At 41.6% G+C, this 26,930-nt stretch overlaps 1 protein-coding gene and 1 pseudogene across 3 annotated transcripts in view; one reads left to right on the top strand and one right to left on the bottom strand.

The window, feature by feature from the left end:
* Positions 1-26,685, bottom strand: part of LOC115159832 (WD repeat-containing protein 91-like) — a 27,460-nt pseudogene extending 775 nt beyond the window's left edge.
* Positions 13,123-26,930, top strand: part of LOC115160162 (ras-related protein Rab-27B) — a 78,517-nt gene continuing 64,709 nt past the window's right edge. For 2 of the 3 annotated variants that reach the window (XM_029710536.1, XM_029710534.1), the window contains exon 1: positions 13,123-13,200. The gene's annotated coding sequence lies outside the window, so the exon portion shown is untranslated. The remainder of the gene's footprint in view (positions 13,201-26,930) is intronic. The other variant, XM_029710537.1, reaches the window with a different exon arrangement.

Below are 26,930 nucleotides of genomic sequence, written 5' to 3'. Positions count from 1 at the left end.
TGCTTCTGTGTCCTGGTGAAGCCGCGATATATCAAGTATTCTCGGACGTGTTCATCCGTCCTCTTCCACAGCTGACCCCATGTTTCTCTCCACCTGTCGATGCAACATGACACACAGCGGTGATTGGCTTACACACTCATGTGCAAGTATAAACATGGAAGATAATAGACGCTACAAAACCATGATAACTATTACATTACTTTTTCAAATTGCATTGAGGGGGTTTTCTTTGCTGCCTGGACAGGCTGCTAAACAAGAGTAGCTAGATAGCTAAGCTTGGGTTTAGAAAAGTGGCGAGCCACTGCCACAATTTTCAACAAGAAATATGTAATTTACTAGTTTTGTAAGTCACTGTTGGTAATAGTGTGATTGAAATGTATCCTGAATTCAGGACATCATTAATATGTGACAAGACAATGAGACATTAACAGATATTCAGAGATATGACTTAAAATAATTTTTCCAAGTTTTGAAGTTTCACAAGTTTGAGGGATTTTATAAAATTGTAACGGTTCAATGAAGAAAAAAAACCGACAAAATAAGGAATTTTTCCACCTCCATTTACATTTGTGAATATTTGACCAAGAGAATAATAATGATAATAAAATAGTTATGATCGGAATTACAAGGATAAGCATAATGCCATTTAACATCATCAAAGGTAAACATAGGTAATTCTGGAGATTTTATACACAACCATTCATGAATTTTAATCTATAGTTTACTAGAATGGCGGCATGAAGACAATAAATGCTCTATAGATTCTGAATCAGAGGAACAAAAAAAAACACAAGGCATTTTGTCAAAATTGAATCTTTTGTGCAAGAAATCATTAACAGGGTAGATGGAATAAAATATTTTTTAATTAGTTTCTTTAATTTTCTGGATAACTGGACAAGTAAGGTAGTCGCGTTTGACCATAGCATGGGTTGGTCACTTCCATAGCAATATATTGAATTATAATCACTGAAAATTACTTAATTAACTGACAATCGTATAATAATAAACACTTATTGTTGCATTATTTATCCAAAAGATTACAGTCATTAATTTGTAAACTTGGAAAAAGAGAGAACAACCCCATAAAACAACAAACTGTTCTTAATAAGTCCATGTAAAGGAAGTGGAATTGCTTCGCAAACCTTAATAATATATTCTGAGTAATATTAACCTGAAATTTACCAATGAACTCATCAAACGGCAAAAACTCCCTGGTGTTGTCTACCAAATCACATACAAAATGAATACCCTTGTCAAAAAGGCCTTTGAAAATGGATTTCCTAATAATTTTAATAACTCTATTATTCCAAATCAATGTTTTATGGGGGGGGGGGAAATTGTGCTTAAATATCATTTTCCAGAAAAATAACATTTGCTGGTGAAACTTAGACAATTTCACAGGTAATTTTGGAGGGTCAAAATCACATTTCATTAGGAATTCAAGTCCACCAAGTTTATTAAACAGACCTTTAGGGATATGATACCTCCTAGAGGTAGGATTGGACAGACATCATTTCAACCATTTAATTCCGAAAGCACTCACTAATGACTCAAAATCAATAGCCTGTAAACCTCCACGATCATAGTCTTTCACTAATTGTGATTTCCAAATATAATGAATTTTATTCCTCCAAAACAAATCTAAATCTATAACAGAATTGTCACGGTTGTCGTAGGAATGAGCGGACCAAAATGCGTGTGTCGTTCCACATTTTATTTATACTGTGAAACTATGCAATACATAAATAAACTGAATGACAAAACAACAAACCGTGACGCAGAGGTGAAACATACACTGACTCAAAATTAATCTCCCACAAACCCAGGTGGGACAAACACCAACTTAAATACGACCTCCAATTAGAGCCTCTAATTGGAGATCATCCCAAACACAGCCCAACATAGAAATACAAAACTAGAACAACCCAACATAGAAATACAAAACTAGAACATAACAACATAGAAAAACTAAACTAGAAAACCCCCCTGTCATGCCCTGACCTACTCTACCATAGAAAATAACAGCTTACTATGGTCAGGACGTGACAAGAATTGACTTTTTTTATGTTATTAGAAGAAAGAAAAAGGGACTGACTTTGGTAAATTATTCTAGATAAACCATCTGTCTTGGACAAAAGAAAACGACCCAAAATGTAGATATCACATTGCAGCCACTGACTTAATGAAACTCTCATGGAATTAATCCTATTATCGATGTTTAAAGGGCCTCTATCTGAATTTTTTTTTTAGTGATAACAATTCCTAAATATTTAACTTCCTTTTTAACAGGTATGGAGGCAATGTTGACGGAGTCACAGCAATGAATTGGCATGAGATCACATTTGTTATGGTTGAGAGTCAACCCAGAGGCCATAGAAAATGTATTGACTCTATCAATAGCCAAGGGAATAGCTGCTCTATTCTTTAGGAAAAGGGTAGATTCATCTGCAAATTGACTTATATTTATATATCTCTACCAAAAATACAGATCCCTTTTAAATTCTCAGATTTGTTAAGAAATACAGCTAGTAAATCTGTGGCTAAAATAAATAAAAGAGGGGAGATTGGACAACCCTGTCTAATTCCTCTAGCAATAGAGAAACGAGGGGATGTGCCATTACTCATAGCCACCGAACTGCTAATACATCATCCTTATCACTTTACAGAAATTCTCGCTAAACGCAAAAGTTGGGTTCTAAAGTGTCAAAAGCCTTAAAAAATTTATTAAAAAAAATCTACATAAAGCCACGCTCTTCTATGAACTCACTGTAATCTAAAATATCTAAAACCAATCGTATACGGTTATGGATTCTCCTTCCTTTAACCTCTATGGGACCGGCGGGACGAATTCGTCCCACCTACGTAACAGCCAGTGTAATCCTGTGGCGCGATTTTTAAAACGTTTGAAATGCTATTACTTCAATTTCTCAAACATATGACTATTTTACAGCTATTTAAAGACAAGACTCTCGTTAATCTAACCACACTGTCCGATTTCAAAAAGGCTTTACAACGAAAGCAAAACATTAGATTATGTCAGCAGAGTTCCCAGCCAGAAATAATCAGACACCCATTTTTCAAGCTAGCATATAATGTCACAAAAACCTAAACCACAGCTAAATGCAGCACTAACCTTTTATGATCTTCATCAGATGACACACCTAGGACATTATGTTATACAATACATGCATGTCTGTTCAATCAAGTTCATATTTATATCAAAAAACAGCTTTTTACATTAGCATGTGACGTTCAGAAAAAGCATACCCCCCGCAAACTTCCGGGGAATTTACTAACAATTTGCTAAATTACTCACGATAAACGTTCACAAAAAGCATAACAATTATTTTAAGAATTATAGATACATTACTCCTCTATGCACTCGATATGTCCAATTTTAAAATAGCTTTTCGGATGAAGCACATTTTGCAATATTCTAAGTACATAGCCCAGCCATCACGGGCTAGCTATTTAGACACCCGGCAAGTTTAGCCTTCACCAAAATCACATTTCCTATAAGAAAAATGGTCTTACCTTTCCTGTTCTTCGTCAGAATGCACTCCCAGGACTTCTACTTCAATAACAAATGTTGGTTTGGTCCCAAATAATCCATTGTTATATCCAAACAGCGGCGTTTTGTTCGTGCGTTCTAGACACTATCAGAATGCTAAATCACGGTCGTGCGCAAAGCGCAGAATGTGACAAAACATTTCTAAATATTCCATTACCGTACTTCGAAGCATGTCAACCGCTGTTTAAAATCAATTTTTATGCAATTTATCTCGTAGAAAAGCGATAATATTCCGACCGGGAATCTGCAATTAGCTAAACAGCCGAAGGAAAATACTCCACGGGGCGAATCGCGCACGCGCCTAATTCTATTGTCCCCTGATGGGACACTTGGAAAAGGGGATTCTGTGTTTCAGCCTGAGGCTGCCTCGTCATCGTTCAGGTTTTTCCCGGGTTCTGAGAGCCTATTGGAGCCCTAGGAATTGTCACGTTACAGCTAAGATCCTGACTCTTCAATAAACAGAAGCAAGAACAACAACACCTTGTCAGACAGGGTACTTCCTGCATGAAACCTTCTCAGGTTTTTGCCTGCCATAGGAGTTCTGTTATACTCACAGACACCATTCAAACAGTTTTAGAAACTTTAGGGTGTTTTCTATCCAAACCTGAACAATAATATGCATATTCTAGCTTCTGAGTTGGTGTAGGAGGCAGTTAAAAATGGGCACATATTTTTTCCAAAATTCTCAATGCTGCCCCCTAGCCCGTAGAGGTTAATGAAGGCTGATTGAGTTTCACTGATTATATCCTCAAGGCCCCTTCCCTGTACGCCCCCTTCCCTATAGCCCCCTTCCCTATAGCCCCCCTTCCCTGTAGCCCCCTTCCCTATAGCCCCCTTCCCTATAGCCCCCTTCCCTATAGCCCCCTTCCCTGTAGCCCCCTTCCCTGTAGCCCCCCTTCCCTATAGCCCCCCTTCCCTGTAGGCCCCCTTCCCTATAGCCCCCCTTCCCTGTAGCCCCCCTTCCCTGTAGCCCCCCTTCCCTATAGCCCCCCTTCCCTGTAGGCCCCTTCCCTGTAGCCCCCCTTCCCTGTAGGCCCCCTTCCCTATAGCCCCCCTTCCCTGTAGCCCCCCTTCCCTGTAGCCCCCCTTCCCTGTAGCCCCCCTTCCCTATAGCCCCCCTTCCCTGTAGCCCCCCTTCCCTGTAGCCCCCCTTCCCTATAGCCCCCCTTCCCTGTAGGCCCCCTTCCCTATAGCCCCCCTTCCCTGTAGGCCCCCTTCCCTATAGCCCCCCTTCCCTGTAGCCCCCCTTCCCTGTAGCCCCCCTTCCCTGTAGCCCCCCTTCCCTATAGCCCCCCTTCCCTGTAGCCCCCCTTCCCTGTAGCCCCCCTTCCCTATAGCCCCCCTTCCCTGTAGGCCCCCTTCCCTATAGCCCCCTTCCCTGTAGGCCCCCTTCCCTGTAGCCCCCTTCCCTGTAGCCCCCCTTCCCTATAGCCCCCCCTTCCCTATAGCCCCCTTCCCTATAGCCCCCCTTCCCTATAGCCCCCCTTCCCTATAGCCCCCTTCCCTGTAGCCCCCCTTCCCTGTAGCCCCCCTTCCCTGTAGGCCCCCTTCCCTGTAGGCCCCTTCCCTGTAGCCCCCCTTCCCTGTAGGCCCCCTTCCCTGTAGCCCCCTTCCCTGTAGCCCCCCTTCCCTATAGCCCCCCTTCCCTGTAGCCCCCCTTCCCTGTAGCCCCCCTTCCCTGTAGGCCCCCTTCCCTATAGCCCCCTTCCCTGTAGGCCCCCCTTCCCTGTAGGCCCCCTTCCCTGTAGCCCCCCTTCCCTGTACGCCCCCTTCCCTATAGCCCCCCTTCCCTGTAGCCCCCTTCCCTATAGCCCCCCTTCCCTGTAGCCCCCTTCCCTATAGCCCCCCTTCCCTGTAGGCCCCCTTCCCTATAGCCCCCCTTCCCTGTAGGCCCCCTTCCCTGTAGGCCCCCTTCCCTATAGCCCCCTTCCCTATAGCCCCCCTTCCCTATAGCCCCCTTCCCTGTAGCCCCCCTTCCCTATAGCCCCCCTTCCCTGTAGGCCCCCTTCCCTATAGCCCCCTTCCCTGTAGGCCCCTAGCCCTTCACTTCACTTCCCAAATCAAATTATATTTGTCACATGCGCCAAATACAACAGGTGTAGACCTTACAGTCAAATGCTTACTTACAAGCCCTGAACCAACAATGCAGTTTTAAGATTTAAAGAAAAGGTACAAAATAGAACATAAAAGTAACAAATAATTAAAGAGCAGCAATAAAGTAACAATAGCGAGGCTGTACACAGAGTCAATGTGCGGGGGCACCGGTTAGTCGAGGTAATTGAGGTAATTTGTACATGTTGGTAGAGTTAAAGTGACTATGCATAGATAATAAACAGAGAGTAGCAGCAGCGTAAAAGAGGAGGGGGGGTGGCAATGCAAATAGCCTGGGTAGCCATTTGATTAGCTGTTCAGGAGTCTTATGGCTTGGGGGTAGAAACTGTTAAGAAGACTTTTGGTCCTAGACTTCGTGCTCCGGTACCGCTTGCCATGTGGTAGCAGAGAGAACAGTCTATGACTAGAGCGGCTGGAGGCCTTCCTCTGACACCGCCTGGTATAGAGGTCCTGGATGGCAGAAAGCTTGGCCCCAGTGATGTACTGGGCCGTACGCACTACCCTCTGTAGTGATTTGCAGTCAGAGGCCGAGCAGTTGCCATACCAGGCAGTAACCCTTCCCTGTAGGATCCTAACCCTTCCCTGTAGGATCCTAACCCTTCCCTGTAGGATCCTAACCCTTCCCTGTAGGATCCTAACCCTTCCCTGTAGGATCCTAACCCTTCCCTGTAGGATCCTAACCCTTCCCTGTAGGATCCTAACCCTTCCCTGTAGGATCCTAACCCTTCCCTGTAGGCCCCTAACCCTTTCCTGTAGGATCCTAACCCTTCCCTCAGTACCACACACTGACAAATAGACTGTCTTCCAGTGACTTCATCAATGTTTCATTGCTGATAGAGAAGCAGAAGAATGTCCTGCCTTTGTTAAAACATCGAGGCTTTTCTATGATAACAAATGCAAGAGAATGTCCTGCCTTTTTCAAAGAGAGATTTAGGTTTTTCTAGAACAATTTACACAAAGTGGACAGATCACAAAACTCAGGTCATCTCAGAACATAAACGGCACAAAATGATAGCAGTCTATAAAGAGCTTCAAATGATTACCCCTACATCCTCTATCCATCCAAGTCCTTCAATTCAAAAGATTAAAAAAAAAACGATTCAAAACATCGCTGTGACTGACCAATGAGACTAACATTATTTGAATGCCTAATTAGGACTGCAGCAACTTCTAATGTGACTATATCGCAACACAATAGACTGTGCTGTTGCAGGTCATCACATGGTGTGCCATTACATATCGGCTCGCAGCTAAATCAACACATTCTTAAAGTTCGTGTACACCATTGCCATGGTGACGAGTGTACTTGTTGTATTCTCTGAAATCTACACCCAGAAAACTAGCGGTCACCGGGTTTGCGTCTCAATTGGCACCCTATTCCCTATGGGCCCTAGTTAAAAGTAGTGAACTACATAGAGAATAAGGTGTGATTTGGGAGGCGGCCATTATTGTGTGAGCGTGTGATGAAAGAAGAAGGGGAAAGAAAAAGGATATCAGACATTAATAAACCCAGTGTCCAGAAGAGACTGTATAGCCTCAGACATTAATAATCCCAGTGTCCAGAAGAGGCTGTATAGCCTCAGACATTAATAATCCCAGTGTCCAGAAGAGGCTGTATAGCCTCAGACATTAATAAACCCAGTGTCCAGAAGAAGCTGTATAGCCTCAGACCTCAGACATTAATAATCCCAGTGTCCAGAAGAGGCTGTATAGCCTCAGACATTAATAATCCCAGTGTCCAGAAGAGGCTGTATAGCCTCAGACATTAATAATCCCAGTGTCCAGAAGAGGCTGTATAGCCTCAGACATTAATAATCCCAGTGTCCAGAAGAGGCTGTATAGCCTCAGACATTAATAATCCCAGTGTCCAGAAGAGGCTGTATAGCCTCAGACATTAATAATCCCAGTGTCCAAAAGAGGCTGTATAGCCTCAGACATTAATAATCCCAGTGTCCAGAAGAGGCTGTATAGCCTCCATTTAATCTCTTTCTGAAGATAAATGTTAATATCTATGGTCGCAGTTATTTATAATTTAATATGATATGTTTTCCTCCCACTCTGTACTGAACCAATATTTATGAATCATATTCATTTTCCCACTACAGTACACTACAGCATGCCTATCCTCTAATTAATACAGCATGCCTATCCTCTAATTAATACAGCATGCCTATCCTGTAATATATACAGCATGACTATCCTCTAATTAATACAGCATGCCTATCCTGTAATTAATTCAGCATGCCTATACTATAATTAATACAGCATGTCTATCCTCTAATTAATACAGCATGCCTATCCTGTAATATATACAGCATGACTATCCTCTAATTAATACAGCATGCCTATCCTGTAATTAATACAGCATGCCTATCCTGTAATTAATACAGCATGCCTATCCTCTAATTAATACAGCATGACTATCCTCTAATTAATACAGCATGCCTATCCTGTAATTAATTCAGCATGCCTATACTATAATTAATACAGCATGTCTATCCTCTAATTAATACAGCATGCCTATCCTGTAATATATACAGCATGACTATCCTCTAATTAATACAGCATGCCTATCCTGTAATTAATACAGCGTGCCTATCCTGTAATTAATACAGCATGCCTATACTATAATTAATACAGCATGCCTATACTATAATTAATACAGCATGCCTATACTATAATTAATACAGCATGCCTATCCTGTAATTAATACAGCATGCCTATACTATAATTAATACAGCATGCCTATACTATAATTAATACAGCATGCCTATACTATAATTAATACAGCATGCCTATACTATAATTAATACAGCGTGCCTATCCTGTAATTAATACAGCATGCCTATACTATAATTAATACAGCATGCCTATACTATAATTAATACAGCATGCCTATCCTGTAATTAATACAGCATGTCTATCCTCTGATTAATACAGCATGCCTATCCTGTAATTAATACAGCATGCCTATCCTGTAATTAATACAGCATGCCTATCCTCTAATTAATAAAAGGCATCTACAGATCTAAATCCATGAGCTTTTCCATGAACGTGCAACAGGGACTTTCTCCTCCCCCCAAAAAAACAACCATTAAATGTATCGATTGCGGGTAATTGTTGCACAGTACTTTATTTCCATGCTATTTTCACTGTCCCCGTGGTGTGGACCAGGGTGGCCAGGGTGGACCAGGAATGCCAGATGTCCAGTCCGCCCCTGGTGATGACAGGTACAAGAAGAAGATAGAAGGAATTAGACATAGGCTATATGGAATCAACAAGGCAATGCACAGGAGGATGAGCCAATGATGATCGGTCATATCCTATTATGTCAAGGTAAATACAATCTATAAGAACCTATAATATGCTATGTTAGGCTTAGCTATGCTAGGCTTAGCTATGCTAGATAGACTTTCTGTAGGATGCAAAAGGTAAGAGAGAGACACCATTGTAAATACCTATATAACCTATATTTAGGTTGATTTATTTTCCTCTTTGTACTTTTACTATTCACACATCATTGTAACACTGTATATAGACATAATATGACAATTGAAATGTCTTTATTCTTTTGTGAGTGTAATGTTTACTGTTAATTTTTTATTGATGATCTATTTCACTGGCTTTGGCAATGTAAACATATGTTTCCCATGCCAATAAAGCCCTGAAATTGAATTGAGAGATTATGTAACAATGTAGGTTCCGTCCCTCTCTTCGCCCCGACCCGGGCTCGAACCAGGGACCCTCTGCACACATCAACAACTGACACCCCACGAAGCATCGTTACCCATCGCGCCACAAAAGCCGCAGCCCTTGCAGCGCAAGGGGAACAACCACTTCAGGTCTCAGAGCGAGTGACGTCACTGATTGAAATGATATTAGCGCGCACCACCGCTAACTAACTAGCCATTTCACATCGGTTACAATTACACGGGAATTACTTACTGTATTGTCCTGTAGGGTAAATGTATTGTCCTGTAGGGTAAATGTATTGTCCTGTAGGGTAAATGTATTGTCCTGTAGGCTAAATGTATTGTCCTGTAGAGTAAATGTATTGTCCTGTAGGCTAAATGTATTGTCCTGTAGAGTAAATGTATTGTCCTGTAGGGTAAATGTATTGTCCTGTAGGCTAAATGTATTGTCCTGTAGGATAAATGTATGGTCTGGGGCGGCAGGTATCCTAGTGGTTAGAGCGGTGGACTAGCAACCGAAAGGTTGCAAGATCGAATTCCTGAGCTGACAAGGTACAAATCTGTTGTTCTGCCCCTGAACAAGGCAGTTTAACCCACTGTTCCCCAGTAGGCCGTCATTGAAAATAAGAATTTGTTCTTAACTGACTTGCCTAGTTAACTTCTATGGGCTAGGTGGGACGCTTTCTCAAACATACAACTATTTTACACCATTTTAAAGATAAACTTCTCGTTAATCTAACCACATTGTCCGATTTCAAAAAGGCTTTACAGCGAAAGCAAAACATTAGATTATGTTAGGAGAGTACATAGACAAAAAGTACATAGACAAAAATCACACAGCCATTTTCCAAGCAAGGACAGGTGTCAATAAAACCCAAAACACAGCTAAATGAAGCACTAACCTTTGACGATCTTCATCAGATGACACTCCTAGGACATTATGTTACACAATACATGTATGTTGTGTTCGATAAAGTTCATATTTATATCCAAAAACAGCATTTTACATTGGCGAATGATGTTCAGAAAATGTATTCCCACCAAAACGTCTGTGAATGTGCACATCAATTTACAAAAATACTCATCATAAACGTTGACAAAATATATAACAATTATTTTAAGAATTATAGATAGACTACCCCTGGATGCAACCGCTTTGTCAGATTTTAAAATAGCTTTACGGAGAAAGCACATTTTTCAATATTCTGAGTACATAGTACAAAGCCATCACGGTGAGCTATTCAGACACCCGCCAAGTTCGGACACCCGCCAAGTTCGGCGCAAACTAAACTCAGAATTAGTATTAGAAATATTCTCTTACCTTTGCTGATCTTCATCAGAATGCACTCCCAGGACTGCTACTTCCACAAGAAATGTTGTTTTTGTTCGAAATAATCCATATTTATGTCCCAATACCTCCATTTTGTTCGTGCGTACAGATCACTTATCCAAAGGCATAACGCGCGAGTGTGAAATGAGAGACGAAAAGTCAAAATGTTCCATTACCATACTTAGAAGCATGTCAAACGCTGTTTAAAATCAATCTTTTTGGTATTTTTAACGTAGAATTGCGATAATATTCCAACCGGACAATAGCATATTCATTCAAGAAGAAAATGAAGGAACGGCGTGCTTGCGTGACCCGCATATACAATCCCTTTGTTGCCAGGCAGACCACTCACTCCTATTATCTGCCCAGTGACAGCAAAATGCTCAAACCACTTTCTGAAGGCTTTAGACAGCCAATGGAAGCCTTAGGAAGTGCAACGTCCCCCACAGACACTGTAGCTTCGATAGAGAATCAAAAGAAGAACTACAATTCTCAGACTTTTCACTTCCTGCTTGGATTTTTCTCAGGTTTTTGCCTGCCATATGAGTTCTGTTATACTCACAGACACCATTCAAACAGTTTTAGAAACTTCAGAGTGTTTCTATCTACATCTACTAATAATATGCATATTCTAGTTTCTGGGCCAGAGTTGTAACCTGTTTAAATTGGGTACATTTTTTCATCCGGCCGTGAAAATACTGCCCCCTAGCCCAGACAGGTTAAATAAAGGTAAAATAAAAAATAAAGTTGTCCTGTAGGGTAAATGTATTGTCCTGTACTGTAAAATGTATTGTCCTGTAGGGTAAATGTATTGTCCTGTACTGTAAAATGTATTGTCCTGTAGGGTAAATGTATTGTCCTGTACTGTAAAATGTATTGTCCTGTAGGGTAAATGTATTGTCCTGTACTGTAAAATGTATTGTCCTGTAGGGTAAATGTATTGTCCTGTACTGTAAAATGTATTGTCCTGTAGGGTAAATGTATTGTCCTGTACTGTAAAATGTATTGTCCAGTAGGATAAATGGTTTGCATGGATTGCATTTGCATGCCTTCACCCGATCCAGTTTTTGTTGTCATGGAAACGTCCTTTTTTTAATGTCTGTATGTACAGTACAGCATATTTTTCAACTGGTGGTAAATCTCTAAAATATTAAGTTATTGTCACCCTCTGCTCTGGTCGACTATACTCAGGAAGCAACGGTACTCTGAGAAAGTACTTTCAGATCTATTCCCACTACCTAAATCTAGAGCACCACACACACACACACACACACACACACACACACACACACACACACACACACACACACACACACACACACACACACACACACACACACACACACCACCCAGATTGCTTTGAACATTCTCCTTTTTAAGTCTTCAGACTAATTGGCTTTCCTTTTTAAAAAAGTTTCCATGGAAATACATGTATTTATACCTCTAGGTTTTAAGACTTTGCTTCTGGTATTGGTGATATGCAGAATTATAGAACTATGTTTGATGAAAACCAACCACGCCTAAGCAGAATGTCAGTCCTCATCGAGCGTCTACATCTACATCAGTACAGTAAACTATAGACAGAATAGAAGACATTTTGCATGAAAAAGGTACTAAACATGCTTGATACTAAACATATATATGTTTATATATATATGCACGGCTCCTGAGTGTCGCAGTGGTCTAAGGCACTGCATCTCAGTGCTGGAGGAGTCACTACAGACCCTGGTTCAGTGGTCTAAGACACTGCATCTCAGTGCACGAGGTGTCACTACAGTCCCTGGTTTGAATCCAAGCTGTATCACATCCGGCTGTGATTGGGAGTCCCATAGGGCGGCAGGGTAGCCTAGTGGTTAGAGTGTTGGGCTAGTAACCGAAAGGTTGCAAGTTTGGATCCCCCTAGCTGACAAGATAAAAATCTGTCATTCTGCCCCTTGAACAAGGCAGTTAAACCACTGTTCCCCAGTAGGCTGTCATTGTAAATAAGAATGTGTTCTTAACTCACTTGCCTAGTTAAATAAAGGTTAAATAAAGGTTAACTGAAGAAAAAAACTATCTTTATTTTCTAAAACCGCAACAAAAAATGTGTCATGTAATCTGTAATGAGTGGACAGGGTCATTATCATAGTTTTTGTAGTTGTCGCTGATTTGCCGGAGGGACAGGAAAGCCATACATGACCTGTCTGCAAGTGTCATGTTGATGTGGATTAGTCTATAGTCTTTGATTGTGTCATCACCATTTAGTGTCATCACATCACCACGGTATGTAAAATAAAATGCCAATGTGGGCTCTGGGTGGCCCTGCACAGGGTGGGTGCAGTGCAGGACAGGTAACCTGTTGAATAGGAAGCGACAACTCAAAGCCTCAGCGGCACTAGGACCCAGACCGATCTAACCGCTCTTCTCTATGGTAGAGAGCGACTGTGTTCACGACGTACTAGTGTCAGCCGTCCTCACAAGAAGCAACATGCTAATAATAAAATAGGTTGTGAAAGGTACGTTGAAGTATTTTGTTATAATGTATCCGTGAACATATGATAAAAAAAAACAAAAACGTCGACGCTGTAATGAGAGGTATTGTAGATGTTTTATTCTCTCGATGCAGGATTTAAAGATGATGGAACGACTCAGTGGTAGAGAAACATGGGATAGACAGCAGACACCTGCAAGCAGTGTTATAAATGACAAATTATGGAATTCTAGGTTGCTACTTGTGCGATACATTGTTGCCATAATAGGTGAATTATTGATACGTCGTTTCTTTCGCAAATTTTTCTACATTTCTCATCCTTAACCCCACCGTAGACTTAACATACGGTTCCAACCCTGCCCAGTGACCACCGATGGAAGCTTGTGGAAAACTGGCTGCATCTTTTATCGAGAACTGCACCTTGCAAAACAATGCATTGAAAAATATGTGTAAAAGAAACCGCAGTACATTTTGTTTTCAGTTTGGATGTTGGTTTGATATTTGGAGTTTGTTTGTCAACGCCTTTTCGACGGAAGGTCCTCGGATGATTAGGGTGTTATATCTAGAATCAGATTACGATTTCTGCTTTACGTTTTCAAAAAGTGACTTTACTTTGGTTTCAATGGGGGAATATTATGTGCTGGCGGCTAAGGGACCGTTGTAAAAGTGCAATCAACCAAACCTGGTGTTTACAGAAAAACTTTATTTTTGTCTCACTTATCTACTAGATATCTTAAACCAACTTAGTTTTCCCCCAAAACAATTACATTTGAAAATGTTAACTTGTTTATTTGTTATGTATTTCATGTAAAAATATGAGCTAAAAAAACATAGGCCTATGATCTCACTCACTCGTACACCAATAAGAATTCACATTTGAAAATTCCCTGATTTATAAATGACTTCTAACTGTCATAATTATAATTTTTAGTGGCTTCCGATCCACATGTGCTAGAGCTTTGTTCCCTGACCTCGATTATCAAAGCAAATTTCCTTTGCAAAATGCCTCCCCTTTGATTTTCTACAAATATTTATCCCATTACAGCTGTAGTTATTCATTTACACACAGATCAAATTGTTTCATACCTTCCAGCCCAAAGACACATACATCTAAAATCACTTGATGTTAGGTCACAGATCCCCGTTCTCCATAGAACAACCAACAGATTTTACATGAATATTTCCTGTAACAGGTCTAATTTTCAATAGCTCACCGCCCATATGAGCTATAGATCTACAGACCAGTGTGGTGGGTTCCTTGACTTCTCTTATCATAGGTACACTTTTGTTTTTTTTCCACTTGGAAATATTTTTCATAATGTGACCCATTTCAGGAAACTAGGCGTATGTTGCAGATCACTACTTCACAGGAGAGCCGTTTGAACATCAACTTGAAAAAATTTTTTTTATCAAAATGCTTTCTGGAACATGTGAACTTTCATGTGCCTTAATAACAATATGCCATTTGTAAATACAAATACAATTGTTAAATTGCGAGCCTAGTTGGTTTATATGTAACAACACAGAGTTACACATGGAGTAAACAAACATACAGTCAATAATACAGTAGAATAATACAGTAGAAAAAATAAAACAAAAGTCTATATACAGTGAGTGCAAATTAGGTAAAATAAGGGAATTAAGGCAATAAATAGGCCGTAGTGGTGAAGTAATTACAATATAGCAATTAAACACTGGAATGGTAGATGTGCAGAAGATGGATGTGCAAGTAGAGATACTGGGGTGCAAAAGGAGCAAAATAAATAAATACAGTATGGGGATGAGGTAGGTAGATGGGCTGTTTACAGATGGGCTATGAACAGGTGCAGTGATCTGTGAGCTGCTCTGACAGCTGGTGCTTAAAGCTAGTGAGCTTTAAGTCAGTGGCAGCAGAGAACTGAAAGGAAAGGCGACCAAAGGAGGAATTGGCTTTGGGGGTGACCAGTGAGATATACCTGCTGGAGCGCATGCTACAAGTGGGTGCTGCTATGGTGACCAGCGAGCTGAGATAAGGCGGGGCTTTACCTAGCAGAGACTTGTAGATAACCTGTAGCCAGCCAACAAGAGCGTACAGGTCGCAGTGGTGGGTAGTGTATGGGGCTTTGGTGACAAAACGGATGGCACTGTGATAGACTGCATCCAGTTTGTTGAGTAGAGTGTTGGAGGCTATTTTATAGATGACATCGCCGAAGTCGAGGATCGGTAGGATGGTCAGTTTTACAAGGGTATGTTTGGCAGAATGAGTGAAGGATGCTTTGTTGCGATATAGGAATCCGATTCTAGATTTCATTTTGGATTGGAGATGCTTACTGTGAGTCTGGAAGGAGAGTTTACAGTCTAACCAGACACCTAGGTATTTGTAGTTGTCCACATATTCTAAGTCAGAGCCGTCCAGAGTAGTGATGCTGGATGGGCGGGCAGGTGCGGGCAATGATCGGTTGAATAGCATGCATTTACTTTTATTTGCGTTTAAGAGCAGTTGGAGGCCACGGAAGGAGAGTTATATGGCATTGAAGCTCGTCTGGAGGTTAGTTAACAGTGTCCAAAGAAGAGCCAGAAGTATACAGAATGGTGTCGTCTGCGTAGAGGTGGATCAGAGAATCACCAGCAGCAAGAGCGACATCATTGATGTATACAGAGAAGAGAGTCGGCCCGAGAATTGAACCCTGTGGCACTCCCATAAAGACTGCTAGAGGTCCGGACAACAGGCCCTCCGATTTGACACACTGAACTCTATCAGAGAAGTAGTTGGTGAACCAGGCGAGGCAATCATTTGAGAAACCAAGGCTGTTGAGTCTGCCGATAAGAATGTGGTGATTGACAGAGTCGAAAGCCTTGGTCAGGTCGATGAATACAGCTGCACAGTAATGTCTCTTATCGATGGCGGTTATGATATCGTTAAGGACCTTGAGCGTGGCTGAGGTGCACCCATGACCGGCTCTGAAACCAGATTGCATAGCGGAGAAGGTACGGTGTGATTCAAAATGGTCGGTAATCTGTTTGTTAACTTAGCTTTCGAAGACCTAGACTGTTATCTAGCTAACGTTAGCTGTCTGGCTTGCTAGCTAACGTTACGTGTATGCTCTCCAGTTTTGAAATCAGTGGAATTCGAGTATGATAGCTAAGGAGATGGAGAGAGAACCTGTCTCCGGATTACATCTTCAAACTAAGGGCAACTATCTGACAGGAGACGCGTCCACCCATGATGTGTACAGGTAAGGTAGTCTAGCTAGCTACATTTTCAGATATTACACATTTCTAATGGACAGAAAGTGGTTTCATTTCAAGTTAAAGTGTACTGTTAGCTAGCAAGCCAGCCAGCTAAAGTTAGCTAGCTAACGTTACTTGTATGATGTTATTATTTGTATCTCAGAGCCATTTGCTTGGCTAGCTATAGCCTAATGTTAGCTAGCTAGCAACTTGGTTGGTTAGCTACCTGCAGATTCATGCTGGGTATTAACGTCATGAGTTGGGATTATGGTTCATTGTTTAGCCAGCTAGTTTAGCCGGTCGGTCACACATTACTGCTTTGTTTACTAATTCACGAACAGATCTACTTTTCTATAGCTTTTATATCCAGATGGTTTTGAAATATAACACTGAAAGTACTTTACAATATTGTACATATTTAAGTCACCTCAAATATTGGCACCCTATTTATTTATTTATTTATTTTACCTTGATTTAACTAGGAAAGTCAGTTAAGAGCAAATTATTATTTACAATGACTGCCTACCCCGGCCAAACCCGGACGACGCTGGGCTAATTGCGCACTGCCCTATGGGACTCCCGATCACGGCTGGATATGATGCAACGTGGATTTGAACCAGGTAGTGAGATGCAGTGTCTTAGACCACTGTGCCAAACGGGAGCCCTTGATAAAGATGAGCAAAAAGACTGTATAAAATAAATAATTTGAATACTGTAAGTATATTGTATGCTCCAACAAATAGTACACAAAATATAAATTTACCCAATGTTGTAATTCTCACCAAATATTTTGTTTTCTCTCACATAATGCTTACAAAATTATCTGAACAAAAAAGAAAACACATTTAGGAATTTCTGTGCATCCTTGACAATCACTATACTCAATATCCCAAAAAATGGCACAAGCTTTTTCTGCGAAACCTGCACATCATAATCCTCTTTTGTGGCACCAATGTGAGGGTTAATGGGAAACGGTGTTGCAGAAGTCTAGTGTGGTATGCAGGAATAATGACGAGCGATCCTGGGGAGCTTTGTTCACACGGCCTAAAAGAAGAAAAAAAAAGGACCGGAACGTGCAATTCAAGCAAACCCGTACTCAGGCCGCCTCTGGAGATGGTCTCAGTTCGGTTCGTTTCAGGGGCTCTTGAGGGGTCTGAGTTCCTTTTGTAGTGTTCACAAAAAAATGTAGCAACTCGAACTAAATTCACCCAAAAAAAACTGTCTGAAAGGGACCAATTTTTTTTTTTTTTTATTTATTTCACCTTTATTTAACCAGGTAGGCAAGTTGAGAACAAGTTCTCATTTACAATTGCGACCTGGCAAATGTGAAAACATCTTTTAGACCATTCATACGGAATCTTTCTACCCTTTTCAATGACTTTCAAGTCCGGAGTCAATTTACCATATTTGTACATTTTGATTAGTGCTTGGGGGTTATTGTCTTTTTTGGAAGATCAACTTGTGGCCAAGTTTCAGCCTCCTGGTAGAGGCAACCAGGGTTTATGGCTAAAATATTCTGCTACTTGTTCAAGTTTAATTTACATGTTAGCCATTTAGCAGACACTCTTATCCAGAGCGACTTACATTTCATTTCATGCATTTTTTTTTTTTTTTGTACTGGCCCCCCGTGGGAATCGAACCCACAACCTTGGTGTTGCACACACCATGCTCTACCAACTGAGCCACAGGGAAGACTAAATGATGCAGTTGACCTTTATACAAGGGCCCCAGGACCAGTTGACCTTTATACAAGGGCCCCAGGACCAGTTGACCTTTATAGAAGGGCCCCAGGACCAGTTGACCTTTATACAAGGGCCCCAGGACCAATTGACCTTTATACAAGGACCCCAGGACCAGTTGAAGCAAAGTAGCTCAATAGCATCAAAGATCCCATCACCATATTTTACAGTAAGTATGAGGTACTTTTCTGCATATGCCTTTGTTTCTCAACGCCAACAGTGGTGGGTTTGGTTTCTAACGGAAGCATTTGCAGAAAAGTACCTCATACCTAATGTAAAATGTTGGTGGTGGACCTTTGATGGTACTGTAGGTAGGGGTAAAATGACTAGGCAATCAGGATAGATAATAAACAGAGTAGCAACAGTGTGTGTATGTATAGTATGTGTGTGTGTGTGTAGAGTCCAGTGAGTGTCCATAGAGCCAGTGCTAAAATAAGAGTGAGTTAATGCAAATAATCAGCGTAGCCATTTAATTAACTGTTCAACAGTCTTATGCAGACTTGGTGCTCTTGTAACCGATGTGAAATGGCTAGTTAGTTAGCGGTGGTGCGCGCTAATAGCGTTTCAATCGGTGACGTCACTCTCTCTGAGACTTGAAGTAGGGTTTCCCCTTGCGTTGCAAGGGCCGCGGCTTTTGTGGCGCGATGGGTAATGTTGCTTCGTGGGGTGTCAGTTGTTGATGTGTGCAAGGGTCCCTGGTTCGAGCCCGGGTTGGGGCGAAGAGAGGGACGGAACCTACACTGTTACATTGGTGCCGTGACTCGGATCATTGGTTGCTGCGGAAAAGGAGGAGGTCAAAGGGGGGGTGAGTGTAACCGATGTGAAATGGCTAGTTAGTTAGCGGTGGTGCGCGCTAATAGCGTTTCAATCGGTGACGTCACTCTCTCTGAGACTTGAAGTAGGGTTTCCCCTTGCGTTGCAAGGGCCGCGGCTTTTGTGGCGCGATGGGTAACGTTGCTTCGTGGGGTGTCAGTTGTTGATGTGTGCAAGGGTCCCTGGTTCGAGCCCGGGTTGGGGCGAAGAGAGGGACGGAACCTACACTGTTACACTCTGGTATCACTTGCCGTGCGATAGCAGAGAGAACAGTATGACTTCGGTGTCTGGAGTCTCTTACACCGCCTGGTATAGAGGTCCTAGATGGCAGGGATCTCAGCGCTAGTGATGTACTGGGGCTGTACGCACTACCCTCTGTAGCGCCTTGTGGTCGGTTGCCAAGCAGTTGTCGTACCAAGCGGTGATGCAGCCAGTCAAGATGCTCTCAATGGTGCAGCTGTATAACTTTTTTTGAGGATCTGAGGGCCCAAGGCCAAATCTTTTCAGCCTCCTGAGGGTGAAGAGGCGTTGTCAGGCCCTCTTCACGACTGTGTTGGTGTGTTTGGACCATAATAGGTCCTTAGTGATGTGGACACCGAGTAATGTGAAGCTCTCGACACGCTCCACTACAGCCCAATCGATGTGGACTGTCACATTTGCTAATTTGTTGTTGCCTACCTTCACCACCTGGGGGTGTCCTGTCAGTAAGTCCAGAATCCAGTTGCAGAGAGAGGTGTTCAGTCCCAGGGTCCTTAGCTTAGTGATGCGCTTGGAGGGTACTATGGTGTTGAACACTGAGCTGTAGTCAATGAATAGCATTCTTACACAGTAATTTCCCCTCTTGTCCAGGTGGGAAAGGGCAGTGTGGAGTACAATGGAGATTGCGTTATCTGTGGATCTGTTGGGGCGGTATGCAAATTTGGAGTAGGTCTAGGGTTTCTGGGATGATGGTGTTGATGTGAGCCACGACAAGCCTTTTCAAATGCACATGGTCAGTCAGCTAAATTAGGTCTATCACTGGAAATATGAATATTTCAAAACAGTGAAATAAAACATTTCTATGGACGAGGTCAAAGACTAAACCACCTTTAAATAGTTCTAGATGTATATGTAATTTGGACTGGAAGCTATTTGGAAAAATGACATCTGTACATGGATTAAATAACTACAGCTGTATTAGGATGCATATTTTGTAGAAAATCAAAAATAAAATGTCTACCTGTTTTTTAATTTTTTAATTTTTTGTTGTTGATAAGAGGTCAAGTAGCCCCACTACATGTGTCTGTAGATCTATAGCTCATATGGGCGGTGAACTATTGAAAATTAGACCTGTTACAGGATTTATTCATGTGAAATCTGTTGGTTGGTTCTATGGAGAACGGGGATCTAACATCAAGTGATTTTAGATGTGTCATTTGAGCTGGAAGGAATAACAAATTGTTGATCTGCATGTGTATTAATAAACACAGCTGTAATAGGATAAATATTTGTAGAAAATCAAAGGGGAGGAATTCCAAGTGGATGTATTTGCATCCTGTGTGTGTGTGTGTGTGTGTGTGTGTGTGTGCGCACAACCTGGACTCTGGGTATGATATGTTACGAATTCAACATTTTTGGTTGCTAGGTGACTAACGCTAATGTTAGCTAGGCTAGGCGTTAGGAGTTAGGTTAAGGGTTAGCTAACATGCTAAGTAGTTGCAAAGTAGCTAAAAAGTAGTAATTAGCTAAAATGTTAAAGTTGTCCGGGATGATTTGAAAACGCAATCTTTGGGATGCTAGTCATTGCTATCAACTAGCCTCCTTTTTCATTTTGCCATAAATAACCTTCTGTCGTGTGTGTGTGACCATAACAAATGTAAAATATCATACTAATTTGGTTGTCCTGGATTCTCGTTTACTATGTTACATGTAGTCTGAGACCAGGCTGGGGGGTGTGTGTGTGTGTGTGTGTGTGTGTGTGTGTGTGTGTGTGTGTGTGTGTGTGTGTGTGTGTGTATTGCCGTGAACTAAATTTGTAGGCCTAATTGTTCTGTTTTCTATCATACACCAGTTTGGGTCATAATCAATTCATAAATGTTTAGCCATAAACTTAATAATGAGTTTATGTTGGACCACGATAAGTGTCATTTCTTGGGGATGTTGCAGAAAAAATAACATATCAGGCAAAATGTGGCTTCGCTGAAGACATCTCTATGGGTCCGCTAATACAGGACTAGTAAAGGGTTAGTACTACTCTAATACAGGACTAGTAAAGGGTTAGTACTACTCTAATACAGGACTAGTAAAGGGTTAGTACTACTCTAATACAGGACTAGTAAAGGGTTAGTACTACTCTAATACAGGACTAGTAAAGGGTTAGTACTACTCTAATACAGGACTAGTAAAGGGTTAGGGTTAGTACTACTCTAATACAGGACTAGTAAAGGGTTAGTACTACTCTAATACAGGACTAGTAAAGGCCTGTATTAAATGCATTTGAGTGTTCACCAGCATTTGTAACTTTTAGTCTGATAATTATCTGTACAAAACAGTTAATCTAATATTTGTGGAATATAAACATATTTGCTTAATATAGCCTTAATATAGCCTATGTTTTCCAGTACTTTGCAAATGCAACTTATTTCTTTGTGAAAACTGAAATGATTTATTCATTCCTTTTCCATTTTAGTAGACGCTCTTATCCAGAGCAAGTTACAGTAGTGTGTGCATACATTTTTGTACTGGTCGCCCGTGGGAACTGAACCCACAACCCTGGCATTGCAGACGCTCTACCAGCTGAGCCACATCATCACATGACATCACAAACCACTTGATGTCTCCATGGTGATGGAAAGTCTACAGCTACAAACCTAAATGACCAGCCTATGTACAATACAGTAATGCACATTTACATTAACTGGTTTGTAAAGATGGTCAATTAATACTGCAGTGTTTTTAAAAAAAAAATTCTCTCCATGTTATTTGATCAAGACAAATATTTAATTTGATGTGGATGTTTTGTGTCTTTGCCCATAACTTTGCACCTTTTTTGATGTAAAATGTTTATTCTTTCTGGATTTCATTAGAATGACATCACAGAGAAAGAGAGAACAACTAAATTCCAACTATTGAACCCTGCAAGATAATGTTCTTAATTATACAACTAGCTTTTTTGGCAAAGCAGAGATACTGAATAAAAATGTGGGCTGCACGAGACCTCAATATCGGTCTGCTAATACTAGTAAAAGCCCTATTTTATTTATTTAACCTTTTATTTAACTAGGCAAGTCAGTTAAGAACAAGTTCTTATTTACAATGATGGCCTAGGAACAGTGGGTTAACGGCCTTGTTCAGAGGCAGAATGACAGATTTTTACCTTGTCAGCTCAGGGATTCGATCCAGCAACCTTTCAGTTAAAGGCCCAACGCTCTAACCACTAGGCTACCTGCCGGTCTGCTAATACTAGTAAAGGCTCAGTGCACTACTTTTGTGAAACATGTTTTTTTTTTTCAAAGCAATTTTTTTTTTTCTCCAATTTTTCAGGGGGTGCTGCAGCACCCTCAGCACCCATACTTCTCGTGGCTATGCATTTTTTCAGTTCTATTCTTCAACTCTTCAAAGAATCAATGGGTACATATCACTAATTTATTATTTCAAAAATTGATGTAGCAACTGCAGATTGCCTCTTTATTAAGCCGGGAACATTTTGAAAATCATGGGAGGCAAAACGGATGGATGTCTAGAGACTACAGTAGGCAACACTCAACAAACCCTTTGCAGTTCTGACTAATAGGTTCTGACTAATAATAATAATAATTTGGTGGGTGTTTTACTTGGTCCTACTTCATGTACACGTTATTAATACACACGTGTGGTCCCGTGTGGCTCAGTTGGTAGAGCACGCCAGGGTTGTGGGTTCGATTCCCACGGGGGACCAGTACGGAGGGGGAAAAAAATGTATGAAATGTATGCATTCACTACTGTAAGTTGCTCAGGATAAGAGCGTCTGCTAAATTACTAAAATGTAATGTAAAAAAATTTGTAAATTGTAAAATGTTATTATTTTTTTTGTATATCCCAACTCTCCCTGAGACACCCTCAGAGAGTGGTGACGACAGGGCCAGATATAGATAATATTATTTAGAAGCTCATTGCTTTTGGCAATTAGTGAGTCATCTCACTCCTGTCCTATGATGAGCTATAGTTCCAGTCATCACTACTATCAAATCAAATGTTATTTGTCACATGCGCCAAATACAACAGGTGTAGACCTTACAGTGAAATGCTTACTGACATGCCCTTAAACAGTTTTAAGAAAAACAACAACAAAAAAATGTAATTGAAATAAAAGTAACAAATAATTAAAGAGCAGCAGAAAAATAACAATAGCCAGGCTGTATAGGTGGTACCGGTACAGAGTCAATGTGGAGGCTATATACAGGGTATTACGGTACAGAGACAATGTGGAGGCTATATACAGGGTGTTACGGTACAGAGTCAATGTGGAGGCTATATACAGGGTATTACGGTACAGAGTCAATGTGGAGGCTATATACAGGGTATTACGGTACAGAGTCAATGTGGAGGCTATATACAGGGTGTTACGGTACAGAGTCAATGTGGAGGCTATATACAGGGGGTACCTGTACAGAGTCAATGTGGAGGCTATATACAGGGGGTACTGGTACAGAGTCAATGTGGAGGCTATATACAGGGTATTACGGTACAGAGACAATGTGGAGGCTATATACAGGGTGTTACGGTACAGAGTCAATGTGGAGGCTATATACAGGGTATTACGGTACAGAGTCAATGTGGAGGCTATATACAGGGTATTACGGTACAGAGACAATGTGGAGGCTATATACAGGGTGTTACGGTACAGAGTCAATGTGGAGGCTATATACAGGGTATTACGGTACAGAGTCAATGTGGAGGCTATATACAGGGTATTACGGTACAGAGTCAATGTGGAGGCTATATACAGGGTATTACGGTACAGAGTCAATGTGGAGGCTATATACAGGGTGTTACGGTACAGAGTCAATGTGGAGGCTATATACAGGGGGTACCTGTACAGAGTCAATGTGGAGGCTATATACAGGGGGTACTGGTACAGAGTCAATGTGGAGGCTATATACAGGGTGTTACGGTACAGTGGAGGCTATATACAGGGGGTACCGGTACAGAGTCAATGTGGAGGCTATATACAGGGTGTTACGGTACAGAGTCAATGTGGAGGCTATATACAGGGGGTACCGGTACAGAGTCAATGTGGAGGCTATATACAGGGTGTTACGGTACAGAGTCAAAGTGGAGGCTATATACAGGGTGTTACGGTACAGAGTCAAAGTGGAGGCTATATACAGGGTGTTACGGTACAGAGTCAATGTGGAGGCTATATACAGGGTATTACGGTACAGAGTCAAGGTGGAGGCTATATACAGGGTGTTACGGTACAGAGTCAATGTGGAGGCTATATACAGGGGGTACCGGTACAGAGTCAATGTGGAGGCTATATACAGGGTATTACGGTAAAGCGTCAATGTGGAGGCTATATACAGGGGGTACAGGTACAGAGTCAATGTGGAGGCTATATACAGGGTGTTACGGTACAGAGTCAAAGTGGAGGCTATATACAGGGTGTTACGGTACAGAGTCAATGTGGAGGCTATATACAGGGTATTACGGTACAGTGGAGGCTATATACAGGGTGTTACGGTACAGAGTCAAGGTGGAGGCTATATACAGGGTGTTACGGTACAGAGTCAATGTGGAGGCTATATACAGGGGGTACCGGTACAGAGTCAATGTGGAGGCTATATACAGGGTATTACGGTACAGTGGAGGCTATATACAGGGTGTTACGGTACAGAGTCAAGGTGGAGGCTATATACAGGGTGTTACGGTACAGAGTCAATGTGGAGGCTATATACAGGGGGTACCGGTACAGAGTCAATGTGGAGGCTATATACAGGGTATTACGGTAAAGCGTCAATGTGTGGGTGTTTAGAAATATGGCATCCGGTACAGTAGGGCAGTATCTCCTATCAGCATGGAGCTAGTCTATAGGCTATCAGCATGGAGCTAGTCTATAGGCTATCAGCATGGAGCTAGTCTATAGGCTATCAGCATGGAGCTAGTCTATAGGCTATCAGCATGGAGCTAGTCTATAGGCTATCAGCATGGAGCTAGTCTATAGACCTACCGAGGCTATCAGCATGGAGCTAGTCTATAGACCTACCGAGGCTATCAACCAGGAGCTAGTCTATAGACCTACCGAGGCTATCAGCATGGAGCTAGTCTATAGACCTACCTAGGCTATCAGCATGGAGCTAGTCTATAGGCTATCAGCATGGAGCTAGTCTATAGACCTACCTAGGCTATCAGCATGGAGCTAGTCTATAGGCTATCAGCATGGAGCTAGTCTATAGGCTATCAGCATGGAGCTAGTCTATAGGCTATCAGCATGGAGCTAGTCTATATGCCTACCGAGGCTATCAGCATGGAGCTAGTCTAGACCTACCGAGGCTATCAGCATGGTGCTAGTCTATAGACCTACCGAGGCTATCAGCATGGAGCTAGTCTATAGACCTACCGAGGCTATCAGCATGGAGCTAGTCTATACACCTACCTAGGCTATCAGCATGGAGCTAGTCTATAGACCTACCTAGGCTATCAGCATAGAGCTAGTCTATAGGCTATCAGCATGGAGATAGCCTAGGTAGGTCTATAGACTATCAGCATGGAGTCTCTCTTACTGAATTGCTGTCCTCCAGCTAAACCAAAAAAAGAGCTTGTCAATTGCTATATTGTAATTACTTCGCCACCATGGCCTATTTATTGCCTTACCTCCCTTATTTGCACTCACTGTATATAGACTTTTTGTTCTACTGTATTATTATTGACTGTATGTTTTTGTTTATTCCATGTGTAACTTTGTGTTGTTGTATATGTCGAACTGCTTTGCTTTATCTTGACCAGAGGTCGCAGTTGTTAAATGAGAACTTGTTCTCAACTAGCCTACCTGGTTAAATAAAGGACTTGTTCTCAACTAGCCTACCTGGTTAAATAAAGGACTTGTTCTCAACTGGCCTACCTGGATAAATAAAGGACTTGTTCTCAACTGGCCTACCCGGATAAATAAAGGTCAAATAAGAAATGAGGGGTAGTGGATATTTTTTTTAAACTGTCAAGACTGGATTAACGGAGACTTTGAAATTGCCACAGTCTGACTGATCCAACTTTTTATTATTATGACTGGAACAACGGGTGAAGAAGCCCATTCCCTGGATCCAATACTCCACACTCTCCACTAGTCTGTTTATCTCACTTTCAACTTTTGGTTTTATGGCGTATGGGACAGGTCTAGCTTTGGGAAGCATTTTGGCTTGCTGTCTGGTTTCACGGTCAGTTTATCTGTTCATGTCCTTCATACTGCCAAGTTCTCCATTGAACACATCTGTGCGTTTCCTCAATATCTCTTGTAGTGTTGTGTCTTCTTTTGCAACCATGTGAATTTCCGTTCCAGTTTTAGTTTGATCTTTTCCCAGCCATGTGCGTCCTAGCAAAGCCTTTTCACGATGTAAGAGTGGTAGCTTTTACCTTCTGTTCGTTACACCTCCACCGTAACACCCACGTTTCCTCACAGTCTCACCGGTGTAGGTTTTCAGCGTGTTCTTCGCGGGCTGTAGTGTGAGGTGATGTAGTTTCTCTGTGTAAACAGCCACAGACAGCATAGATACGGCTGCTTCAGTGTCCACTTGCATCCGTACTGCTTGTCCATTCAGCAGCGGTGTCACCCAGTATGTATCCGTTGTCTAAAAATGGACAGAAACATGTAAAGATGCTTCAGCTTCAGACATTTTGTTCATCCTCTGTGTGCTTCATTTTATGCACTTTATTTTTTTGTACTTCCTGAAGTCTCTTTTCCTGTAAGTACTTTTGTTTGATTGTATTTTTTTTCTTCTTGTTTTTACATGTACATTCGATGTGACCCTTTTTTTCACCACAA

Source organism: Salmo trutta, chromosome 23 (assembly GCF_901001165.1).
Source record: "Salmo trutta chromosome 23, fSalTru1.1, whole genome shotgun sequence".
NCBI lineage: Eukaryota > Metazoa > Chordata > Actinopteri > Salmoniformes > Salmonidae > Salmo > Salmo trutta.
This window is presented reverse-complemented; position numbering and strand designations above follow the sequence as displayed.